Source organism: Mus caroli, chromosome 1 (assembly GCF_900094665.2).
Source record: "Mus caroli chromosome 1, CAROLI_EIJ_v1.1, whole genome shotgun sequence".
In the NCBI taxonomy this organism is placed as follows: Eukaryota; Metazoa; Chordata; class Mammalia; order Rodentia; family Muridae; genus Mus; species Mus caroli.
In genome coordinates, this window is record NC_034570.1 from 29,392,503 (window position 1) to 29,402,920 (window position 10,418).

The 10,418-nt window shown below is 49.1% G+C and overlaps 1 pseudogene; it reads right to left on the reverse strand.

The window, feature by feature from the left end:
• The window catches only part of LOC110287933, a 22,481-nt pseudogene extending 14,282 nt beyond the window's left edge, over positions 1-8,199 (reverse strand).
• Positions 8,200-10,418: the final 2,219 nt, after the last annotated feature.

Below are 10,418 nucleotides of genomic sequence, written 5' to 3' on the forward strand. Positions count from 1 at the left end.
CATCACAACAGCAGGAGTGTGAGGCAGTGGATCACACTGCATCACAACAGCAGGAGTGTGAGGCAGTGGATCACACTGCATCACAACAGCAGGAGCGTGAGGCAGCAGTCACACTGCATCACTGCATTAGAAGTGTGAGGCAGTGGATCACACTGCATCACTGCAGCAGGAGTGTGAGGCAGTGGTCATACTGCATCAGGAGTGTGAAGCAGCAGGTCACATTACATCCTCAGTCAGGAAGAAGGTAACTTCAGGTGCTCAGCTCATGCCCTCCTTTTTATTCAGTCTAGGAGCCCAGCTTGTACAACTGTAGCCCACAGTCTAAGAACGCCCTGAGGTTTGAGTTTGGAGGTTTCTTTCCTGTGTAATTCTCTATCCACTCAAACTGTCAATCAATATGAACTGTCATAGAGAGGAAGCTACTTGCAGCAGACACCTTGCCAGATGCCCATTTTCCTCATTTAATCCTCACAACTTTTAACCATGGGAGGCTCTTTCACCTGGTTTTAGGGATTAAGAGAGTTTAGGTGACTGCTTGAGGACACACAGTAAAGGGACATATAAGAAACAGAGCATTCCATTCTCCTTTCGTGTTAAAGGGACCTCCTGTCTTTCAAGTACCCATGGATAAAGGTCTCTAGCAGGTCTTAGGGGTTGGGAGTGCATATTTGGGATGATAGCCCTTTTGTCCAAACCTCCTCTTGGTGTTTCATGGTAGGCCAAAGAGCTTCTGGGAGCCATGTTTGAATCTTGAAGGTGAGTAGAGTCCCATGTTCTCTCCTCTGCCAAGAACAGGTCTAGGCAGGATGGAAGGGAAGGAGTTACAGGCATGACAGCCAGGGCTCAGCCACATCCAGACACACCCACCTCCACCTGCCCTGGCTCTCAGCCCAGGGAGGCTTTGCCATCTCCACTGGTGGAGGCGGACTCACCAAACCAAGCAAGGGTGAGTGGTAAGAGGGTGCCTGTGAGCTGCCACAGCCAAACCTGAGGACACACAGTGGGGTTTCCTTAGATGGTGTAAACATGTATTCTTTCCCTCTCCCCTCCAGCCCTCAGGCTTACTCTATAGAGAACACAACATCACACACACACATACACACACACGAGCATTCCTTTATATCACACAGACCATACCTATATTACATTACACAGAGAAAGGAGCTTCCCTTCAGAAAATGCCTCCATAAGATCCAGCTGTAAGGCATTTTAGTGATCAAGAGGGGAGGGCCCAGCCTATTGTGAGTGGTGCCATCCCTGGGCTGGTAGTCCTGGGCTCTACCAGAAAGCAGGCTGAGCAAGCCAGGGGAAGCAAGCCAGTAAGTAGCATCCCTCCTTGGCCTCTGCATTAGCTCCTGCCTCCAGGTTCCTGCCCCAAGTGAGTTCCTGTCCTGACTCCCTTTGGTGATGAACAACAATGTGGAAGTGTAAGCTGAATAAACCCTTTCCTCCCCAACTTGCTTCTAGGCCATGATGTTTTGTGCAGGAATACAAACCCTGACTAAGACACCCGCATATTATATATAGCATACCCACACATATACACACCACACATGCGCATATACACACACCATGTACCATGTACACCATACACACACACACACACACACACAACCATCAGGAACTATCATGGGTAAAATTAGACCTAAGTGAAACCTACCGGAATGTGATCACATCTAATTAGCAACTTTCAGTCTGCACACACTGTGATGGTTAAACGTCCACTTGATTGGATCTGGAATCAAGGTGAGTGGCTGAGCACACAGCTGAGAGATTTTCTTGTCCTTGGAAGGCTTGCCCTAATTGATGGTGGCATCTTCCAGTGGCAGGCCAGATGAAAGGACGTGGAAGAAGGAAGCGCTTGCTTTGCCTGCTTGCTTTCCTTCTTGTTGGCAAGTTGATCTATCCTGTTGATGCTACTCCTGATGCAGCAGGATTCCTTTGCTAAGAGCCTAGCTGTTCTAGTTTGCTTTTTGCTGCTGTCATTAAAACACTGATCAAAGCCAACACAGGGAGGAAAGGGTTTATCTTAGTTAGGGTTTCCATTGCTTTGTATCTACCGTGACAAAGGTAACTCTTATAAAGGATGTCATTTAATTGAGGCTGGCATACTGGTTCTGAGGTTCAGTCCATTATCATCATGGCAGGAAACATGGCAGCATCCAGGCAGGCATGGTGCAGGAGGAGCTGAGAGTTCTTCATCTTGTTCCAAAGGCAAACAGGAGAGGAATGTCTTCCAGGCAGCTAAGAGGAGGATCTCAAAGTCCACCCCCACAGTGAAATACTTCCTCCAACAGGGCCAGACCTACTCCAACAAGGACACATCTCCTAATAGTGCAACTTCCTGGGTCAAACATATTGAAATCATGCCACTCCCTAGCCCCCATAGGTTTATTCAAACATATGAGCCTATGGGGTTCATACCTAGCCATAGGGTCATGCAAAATACATTTAGTCCAACTTTAAAAGTCCCCATAGTCTATAATAGTCTCAACAGTGTTAAAAGTTCAAAGTCTCTTCTGAGATTCATTGAATCACTTAATTATAATCCACTATAAAATCATAATCAAAAAGCAGATCACCTACCTCCAACATCACAGGATATACATTCCATTCCAAAACTTCAAACCAAAGCATGCTCAGGTCTATCACAGCAATCCCCCAGTCCCTGGTATCGACTTCTGTCTTAGTTAGGGTTTCACTGTTGTGAAGAGACACCATGACTCACATAAAGGACAGCATTTCACTGGGGTTGGCTTACAGGTTCAGAGGTTCAGTCCATTATCATCAAGGCAGGAGCATGGCAGCAGCCAGGCAGAGCTGGGAGTTCTACATTTTCATCTGAAGAATGCTAGGAGAAGACTAGCTTCCACGGTGACACACTTCCTCCAACAAAGCCACACCTACTCTAACAAGGCCACTATTAGGAGTAATAGTGCCACTCCCTGGGTCAAGCATGTTCAAATCACCACAGGGTTCATCCGGCTTATAGGTTATGGTCTGTCGTTGATGGAGTCGGAGGCAGGAAGTGAAGCAGAGATCATGGAGGGAAGCTGCTTCCTGGTTTGCTCTCTGCACCTGCTCTGCTAGCTTTGACAACTGCAGAGGTATATAAGCTTGCTTCCATTATTTAGCAGTCAAGAAAATGCCTCACCAGTATCCCTATAGGCCAAGCAGATGGAGGCAGTTCCTCAGTTGATGGCCCCTCTTCACAGATGACTCTATTTTTTTATCATGCTGACAGAAATTAACACCAGATCCTCTGGGTTTCCAATTTGGAAGACCAGTGGTTTCCCAAGAATCTTGTAGGCCTTCAATGCCATATTGGGATCAGAGATAGTCTGCCTTCTGGTTTAAGCAACTGCTGGGTTCTTGGCTTCTCCTGGGAGAGACACATTATTGAACTACGCAGACCATATCATGTAAGTCAATCTAGTTATTCCCCTTTTATGTTCTTTTACTTTTGTTCCTCTAAATAGCTACAATACAAACACCCTGCTTCTGTGGGGACTAGTAGGCTATGCTCGGGCCTAGAAAAGGAAGGGGAGAATGAGAGCCAGGAAAGGGTGAGCTGTTGGTCAGATTGGTTTGCATGTGAAATGTCCCCCCAGGCTCATGTGGTTCTCCATCTGGGGATGTTATATGAAAAGGTTGTGGAGCCTCCAGGGGCAGGTATGACACTTCACTGGAGGAACTGGGTCTTTAGGAGCAGGCCATCTGGTTCTCTGGTTCCAGTCCATTTTCTGTTCACTCTGCTTCCTGAGAGGATGCAATGTGACCGACCAGTTGGCTTCCTGCTCCAGGCCTTCCACCCCTACAATGATGGACTGAACCCGTGGACCTCCGAGCCAGTGTCAGCCTTTTCTCCCTTAAGCTGCTTTCATCCAGGCATTTTATCACAGCAACAGGAAAAGTAACCAATAGAGGAGCAGAGGCCCTGGGGAGGAGTGTGGGGCTCCCTGTTGCACTGATACCCAAGACTCACATGGTGCATCTCTGTCTTTGCACTCAGGTTCAGGAGTATCCTTTGTCAGAGACGTAGATTCATTTGTGTCTTTGTACAATGAGTTATTTAATTACCAAAAAAAAATTTACAAAACTATGTCAATTTCATTAGCTGCTAGGTTTCCCAGACAGGTCTTCAACATTTGATCATCTAATCCCATCCTCAATAGTAGCTGCAATGGCAGACCTATGCCACCGGGCTGACCTGAAATTATTTTCTGTGGTATGAGTTGCAATCCCAGGATATATAAGTAGGAGTCTCTAAGGGACTCCTCAGGCTGCTCTGTCTATAGCATGGCATCTCTAGATACCAGGGACACTGTGGCTTTACCAACCCTGAGCTTCACAAGTCCCAAACCCTACAGCGACACACATGTTTCTTGCACTACCGTGGATTACAGGCCAGAACAGGTTAGCATGAGAGTGAGAGCTGACAAGCACAGGGCTGTACAACGTCGGTACTTCCTGACACCTACCATGGGGCTATGCCCACCACAGCCCTCCAGCATGGCTGACTTCAATCACGCAGCGAATCAGGGCAGAGCTGCTTGGAATGAGCCCCATAGCCAAGGCTGCTCTAACCTCATAGTTGTACCAAGGGCCAAGATCCTGCTATTGCAGGTTGCTGTCCTGAGGGGCCAGTTATGGTTGCAATGAAACCTCATCAAAGTGAGACAGGGTAGCCAAGTGTCTTGTTTTCCTCCTTTGCTTGATAACTCAGTGTGCATCCATAGAAGAGAGCACATAGCTCAAAAAAGGATGATGTCTCCCAGAGGAGGAGGAAGCTCTATACTGAGAAGGGGCCCAGGCTGACCCTAAGTGAGGAGACCAGTTCTGGACCACTGTTAGGTGATATATAGCAGAGCTGAGTCTGATCCCAAGCCAGCAGCTCTGTGAACTTAATCTCAGCCATGAACAAATGTCTACTTCCCCAGATAGGGCACTATGTTCTATTTCGGTTTCTGTTGCCATGAGAAATGCCATAACCAAAAGCAACATGGGGAGGAAGGGCTTTAATTCAGTGCACAGCTTACAGTCCATCATGGAGGGACGTCAGATCGGGAAGGCAGGACCTGAAGCAGACACAGAGGAATACTGCTTAGTGGCTTCCCGATCTGATGGGGAAGGGGGACATTTTCCTGATTGAGATTTCCTCTTCTCAGCCTATGACAAAGTTAACAAGAGACTGACCAGCACAGGGACCTGGACAGAAACAATTCCACTGTAGTGTAGCTTGGCAAACCAGGGAATTTAATTGGGGTTACCCACAGGAGTGTAGATGACTAATGGGTGGCTTCACCACTGAAGAGACAGAGAAGGAGAGAGAGAGACAGAGACAGAGAGGGAGACAGAGAGAGGGAGACAGAGAGGAGACAGAGAGAGACAGAGAAAGAAAGAGACAGAGAGACAGAGAGAAAGAGAGATATAGAGGCAGAGATAAAGATGGAAATAGAGACAAAGACAGATATTGTAAAGAATCTGCAAGTGTGAACCTGGCTAGTTAACACAGTTGATGATGTCACTGGTCCCCTCACAGATACAATCTCAACAGAAAACCTGCATTGCTCACTGAGTTTGGGAAAGTATGGAGGGGAATTCAGTATCTAGGATTATAACTAGGGATATGTTGGGGAGGAAAGAGAAGGAGGGTAGAAGGGGGACACGATGGGGTGGGATGGGACAGGATGAGACAGGATGAGATGCGATGAGTTAGGATGGGTCAGAAAAGGGAAGGGAGGCTGTTGGAGTGAGGTGACCTGGAACCTTTGTGTCCTGAAACCCATGGACTTTAGCTCCCCACAGGGTCAGAACTATTGTATTGGATCAGCTGGTAACATCTTAGTAGGAATTGGTTGGCAGCCAGCTTGGAGCAGGCCTTTGGTAGATTGATGGTATAGGCTTTCTTATTCAGATAGTAGTTGAGCTCTGTTGTCAAAGACCAAGAGGATGTTCCCACTTAGGCTGCCATGGGCTGCGCTGGCTGTGCAGTCTGCCTGTGTGAGGGCTGAAACCGTCTCCTGCTAGAGTAGGGACCAGTTGCTGTCACCTCCCTTCTGGATGATATCTGTGGATTGAGCCATGCATGATTCTCCTTAGTTCTGTCCTGAGTTCACTGTTGATGTCTCTGCCTGGTGGCTCTCAGTGATGGGCTAGGTTTTCCTTTTCTCCACCTCGAACACCAAGTACGGCCACTGGGGGGCGTGCTAGCTGCACTTTGAGTCTTGGCTCTGTCTTCTTCTGGCTGTCTGGACTTAGATCAAACAGTATTCCTTGGTGCCAAGCATTAGGGTACAATTCTTGGGAAGAATGGCCAAGCTGGGGCCTTAGGACAATCAAGCCCAGAGGTCCAGCTTTTCAGTGACTCGCTCACATTTGTTCTCCAGCCTCTGGGGTGGGGGTGGGGGGCAGGGTCTGAGGCATTGGCCACAGCAGAGAAGCCCACTGCCAGGCTGGGCTTTCTCCAAGGCCACGAGGACTTAGGGTTGAACACAAACACTGGCTGGGTCTTTCTGTTCTCTTGAGTTCTACAAGGTTGACTTTTAAAGGCTGGGAGGTGGGGCTGAGGAACTTTGGAGGTTTTTCTCTAGCTCTTCAGTCTCAGTTGAGCCTTCACAAGCATAACAAGGCCCCTCTGGTTAAGTTTCACCTGCAAAGACCCAGCTGGATCCTTTCTTTGTACATGTCAAGCCCTGACACTGCCATTCATAGGCTGAAGAGAGAGGGACTGCTGAGTCTCCTTTCCTCATCTATATAATGGACTGCCAACTGGATTATGCCCCCAATCTGTACCTAGCTTACAGCGGGCAATACTTATCTGGGCCCTGGGAAACTATCTATCAGATGGTCACTGGGCTGCTCAGTGTTTGCATGTCCTGTCTTTGTAGATCCTGCAGCCAGCATGTTGGGACAGCCATACATGGATCTGCACACACAAGACCTGCAAGAGGCCAAGATATCCTCGGCAGCCACAGCACACCCACCTGGATCATTTCTTCATTGCAGAACAAGAAGAGATTCTTGAAGATGCGCACGCACGTGTCTGCTCCATCATTTCCTCCTTTGAAAATGGCTAGTTCTCTGTGGGAAAACACTGGTTCTCAGGGACACAAATGCACACTTTGCAGCAACTCCCAGCTTTTCTCTTGCTTTCCTGATGCCAGTGGCAGCTGATTTGTGATCTGGCTCCATTCAGCGCTTTGTTCTATATAAGCACTGCTATCTTGTGTGTGAGGAGAGGTGAATTATGCACAGGCAAATGTCACACACACACACACACACACACACACACACACACACACACCCTCAATGTCCTTTTGTAAAGGCTCCTCATATAGGCACACAGTCTCCATGGCAAACAGCCACACACACACCCTGAATTGTGAGCACAATTTGCCCTTGAATACCCTGTTGCTAAGAGCAGCCTTGGCCTGGCTCCCAGACACAGGGGCCCAACATCCGCCTTGCTGGCCATTTGTGCCTGGGGAATGTTCAAATAGGGTGATTGGGGTCACGTCATGTTTGGGGGGTGTGATCACAGAAGCAGAGATGGTGGGGAGAATCTTGCATGAGTTTGCTTCCCATCTCCTGCCCAGGCCCCCTTCTGGGACAGGGCCTGCTCTTTGCAGGGAAGTGCTCAGCCCCTGTAATACCCTAGACATAGGAGACTCGAGACCCCCATTCCACAGAGGCTGACTTCGCACACATCATCGGCCTAATCTGAGCTTGACTGTGAGACATCATGGAGATTTTCACAGCCCCCTTAGATTTCCACACACCTTTCTGTCCCCCCTTTCAGATAGCAGGCCTTATGTTAGGGCTAACATGCACAGACACCCCGGGTTGCAGTGTTTTCCCTTCACAGGAACCCCCCACTCATGCTTTCAAGCCATCAGAATGTCATCGTCCTCCTCTGGACCCAACCCTGAAGCGTGGTCACATGCATGTGGCCAGGTCTAGGCAGAGGGCTGAGCCTCTGACACTTGTTCATGCAGGTCTGCACTCACATGGGAATAGAATACCCAGCCTAGGGATGCTATTGCGATGGATGGTATAACTGAGGCCCTGAAGACCACACCCCACATCTGTCTGTTCATTCTTCCGTTTGACATTGCTGTCCTCATGGCCCTTGAGAAGAAGGGACACGCCTCTGCTGTGGGAACCGTACTGCTTGGCTTGCCAGCAAACTTTCACCATGCTCCATTAGACGGATGCAGCAAGGCCTTCTCCACACTGAACTGGGCATGTCTCCTCAGGTTCCGACCCCCCAGCCCACCCCACCTTCAGTCAGGTTCCTATTCAGAGCGCACAGTCTCCTTGTCTAGGCCGCCTAAAATCGAAGCTATTTGTTGCCTAGCAAGCTTACAAAGTGGGCATCTCCGCCATGTTTCACGGCCCCTTTCATTCCTTCCTCTACTGTCTCTCTCCTGGGACAACCTCTCGGCAACCTCATCTACTGCGCACAAAAGCCCATTCTGTCCTCTCTCTTTGAGACCAGTGTCACCCTGGAGACTGGCGCCTTCCAGCTTGGGCGGTCTCCTTTGCATCAGCCCAGCCCCTTGGGTCCCAGGCTGCCTGGAGCCCTGCCCAGTGACCCCCCCAAGCCCCGCCCCCTACCTCCCACACTGGCTTCCCTCTTGTGAACTGAAGCCTGACATACTCTGTGTTTTCTTCCACTGTCCGTGCCAGCACGAGCATGGCTCTGCTGCATCCGGTACCCACGATCTATACCAGCATCTCTCTCCAGTCCCTCAAGGCTCCCGGAATCAGTCCCTATGAATCTCTAACACCTGCTTCAAGCTTGGCGCTGCTCAAGCCTTGGGTCACAGCCTTCTGGGTGCTTGGTAGAAGATAAGCACGTCTATCTTCATAGAATTTCGTGCCACAATGATGTGGTAACAACGATGTAGCCCAGGAGCTCAGGTGGTATGATGGGTCTGGCTGTGGGTGACAGTCACGGCTCCCACCTGCCTCACACACTGACGTGGAAGCTTATTTTTCTCTCATGGCTGTGACATTAAAAACAACTTGAAGATGAGAGAGTGTATTTAGGCCCACAGTTTGTGTGGATACAGTACATGATGGTGAAGACACCACGGCCGCAGGAACTTGAGGAGTGTAGGTCATATCTCATCCACAGTCAGCCCCCAGCCCAGAGAGTGGTGCTGCCCACATTCGTGGTGAGTCTTTCCATATCAGTGAACTTAATCTAGGTAATCCCTCAGATATGCCCAGAAGTGTCTCTCTCATCCATGATTTTAGATCCTGTTAAGTTGATAATCAGTATCAATCAACACTATATAGTAATGACCTGTTGCTATATAGCATAATGACCATTATTATATAGTAAGACCTATACTCCTTGGGTGTAGGTCTTAACAGAATTATTTTATGATTGCCTCTCTTCTTTGGGAGTGCTGGCCTCAGCTGGGTAGTTCTGGGTAGAGAGGAGCCAGCAGAGGATGGCTGTATAGAGATCCCAGCACAGCTGGGGGGAGGTCATCTGCTTTACCACTAGATCTCACCCGTTTTCGCTGGTACAATGAACATCAAACATACAAAACCGGGGCATAGCAAAAGCTCAGCCCAAGAAGGTGCCAATGACAACATTCAGGTGTCAAACCAACGGTCATTAGTTCTTTCCTCTATGTCCACTGTCAGGCCAGACCCTGGGAGGGGACCAGTTCAGCAGAGTTGCTCCCCACCCCCACTGCACTCCCCTTATAGAACCCCCATGTTTCTTATGGTTGGGTCATAGCAGGCCAGGAGACAGGTGCAGTGGAGCCACAAAAGGTCAGAATCCTGACTCTATCAGCAGGCTCAGAGTCCTCCAGTCACATAGCCAGTGACAAGGGACCTCAGACGACATGCCCCCCAGACAGTATTCACTGTGGCCAGCTCATACTCACCCTTAAGGAAACCTAGCTAGGGCTTGACTCAAAGTCCTTCAGGCCTTAGCTCCCCCCAGCTGAAATGCAGCCCACCCCTGGCTACATTGTTATCCATGCTAAAAGTCAGCTATATCTTTCATTGAAAAAAAATAAAACAGGGTGCCTGGCTGTGACACAGATGTTCAGGGGGTGGCTGGAGAAACAGCTCAGAGGTCAAGAATGTGTACTGCTCTTGCAAGGGGCCCAAGTTCAGTTCCCGGCACTGACATCAGGTCACTCACAAGCACCCACAACTTCAGCCCCTCACTGATCCCTTTGGCTCCTGTGGGTGTCTGCATTCACTTGTACACGTCCACAAAGAGTCATGCACACATACACATGATTAAAACTACAAAGTAAAAACTTTTTTTTAAAAAAATGATAACTAGTAGCCCCTGTTCTGAGGGATTGGACTGGACTGGAAGGGTGGTGGCAGAGTGTGTCCTTGCAAGGCCTGAGGGACATTCCAGGCTGCCTTGTGGCTAG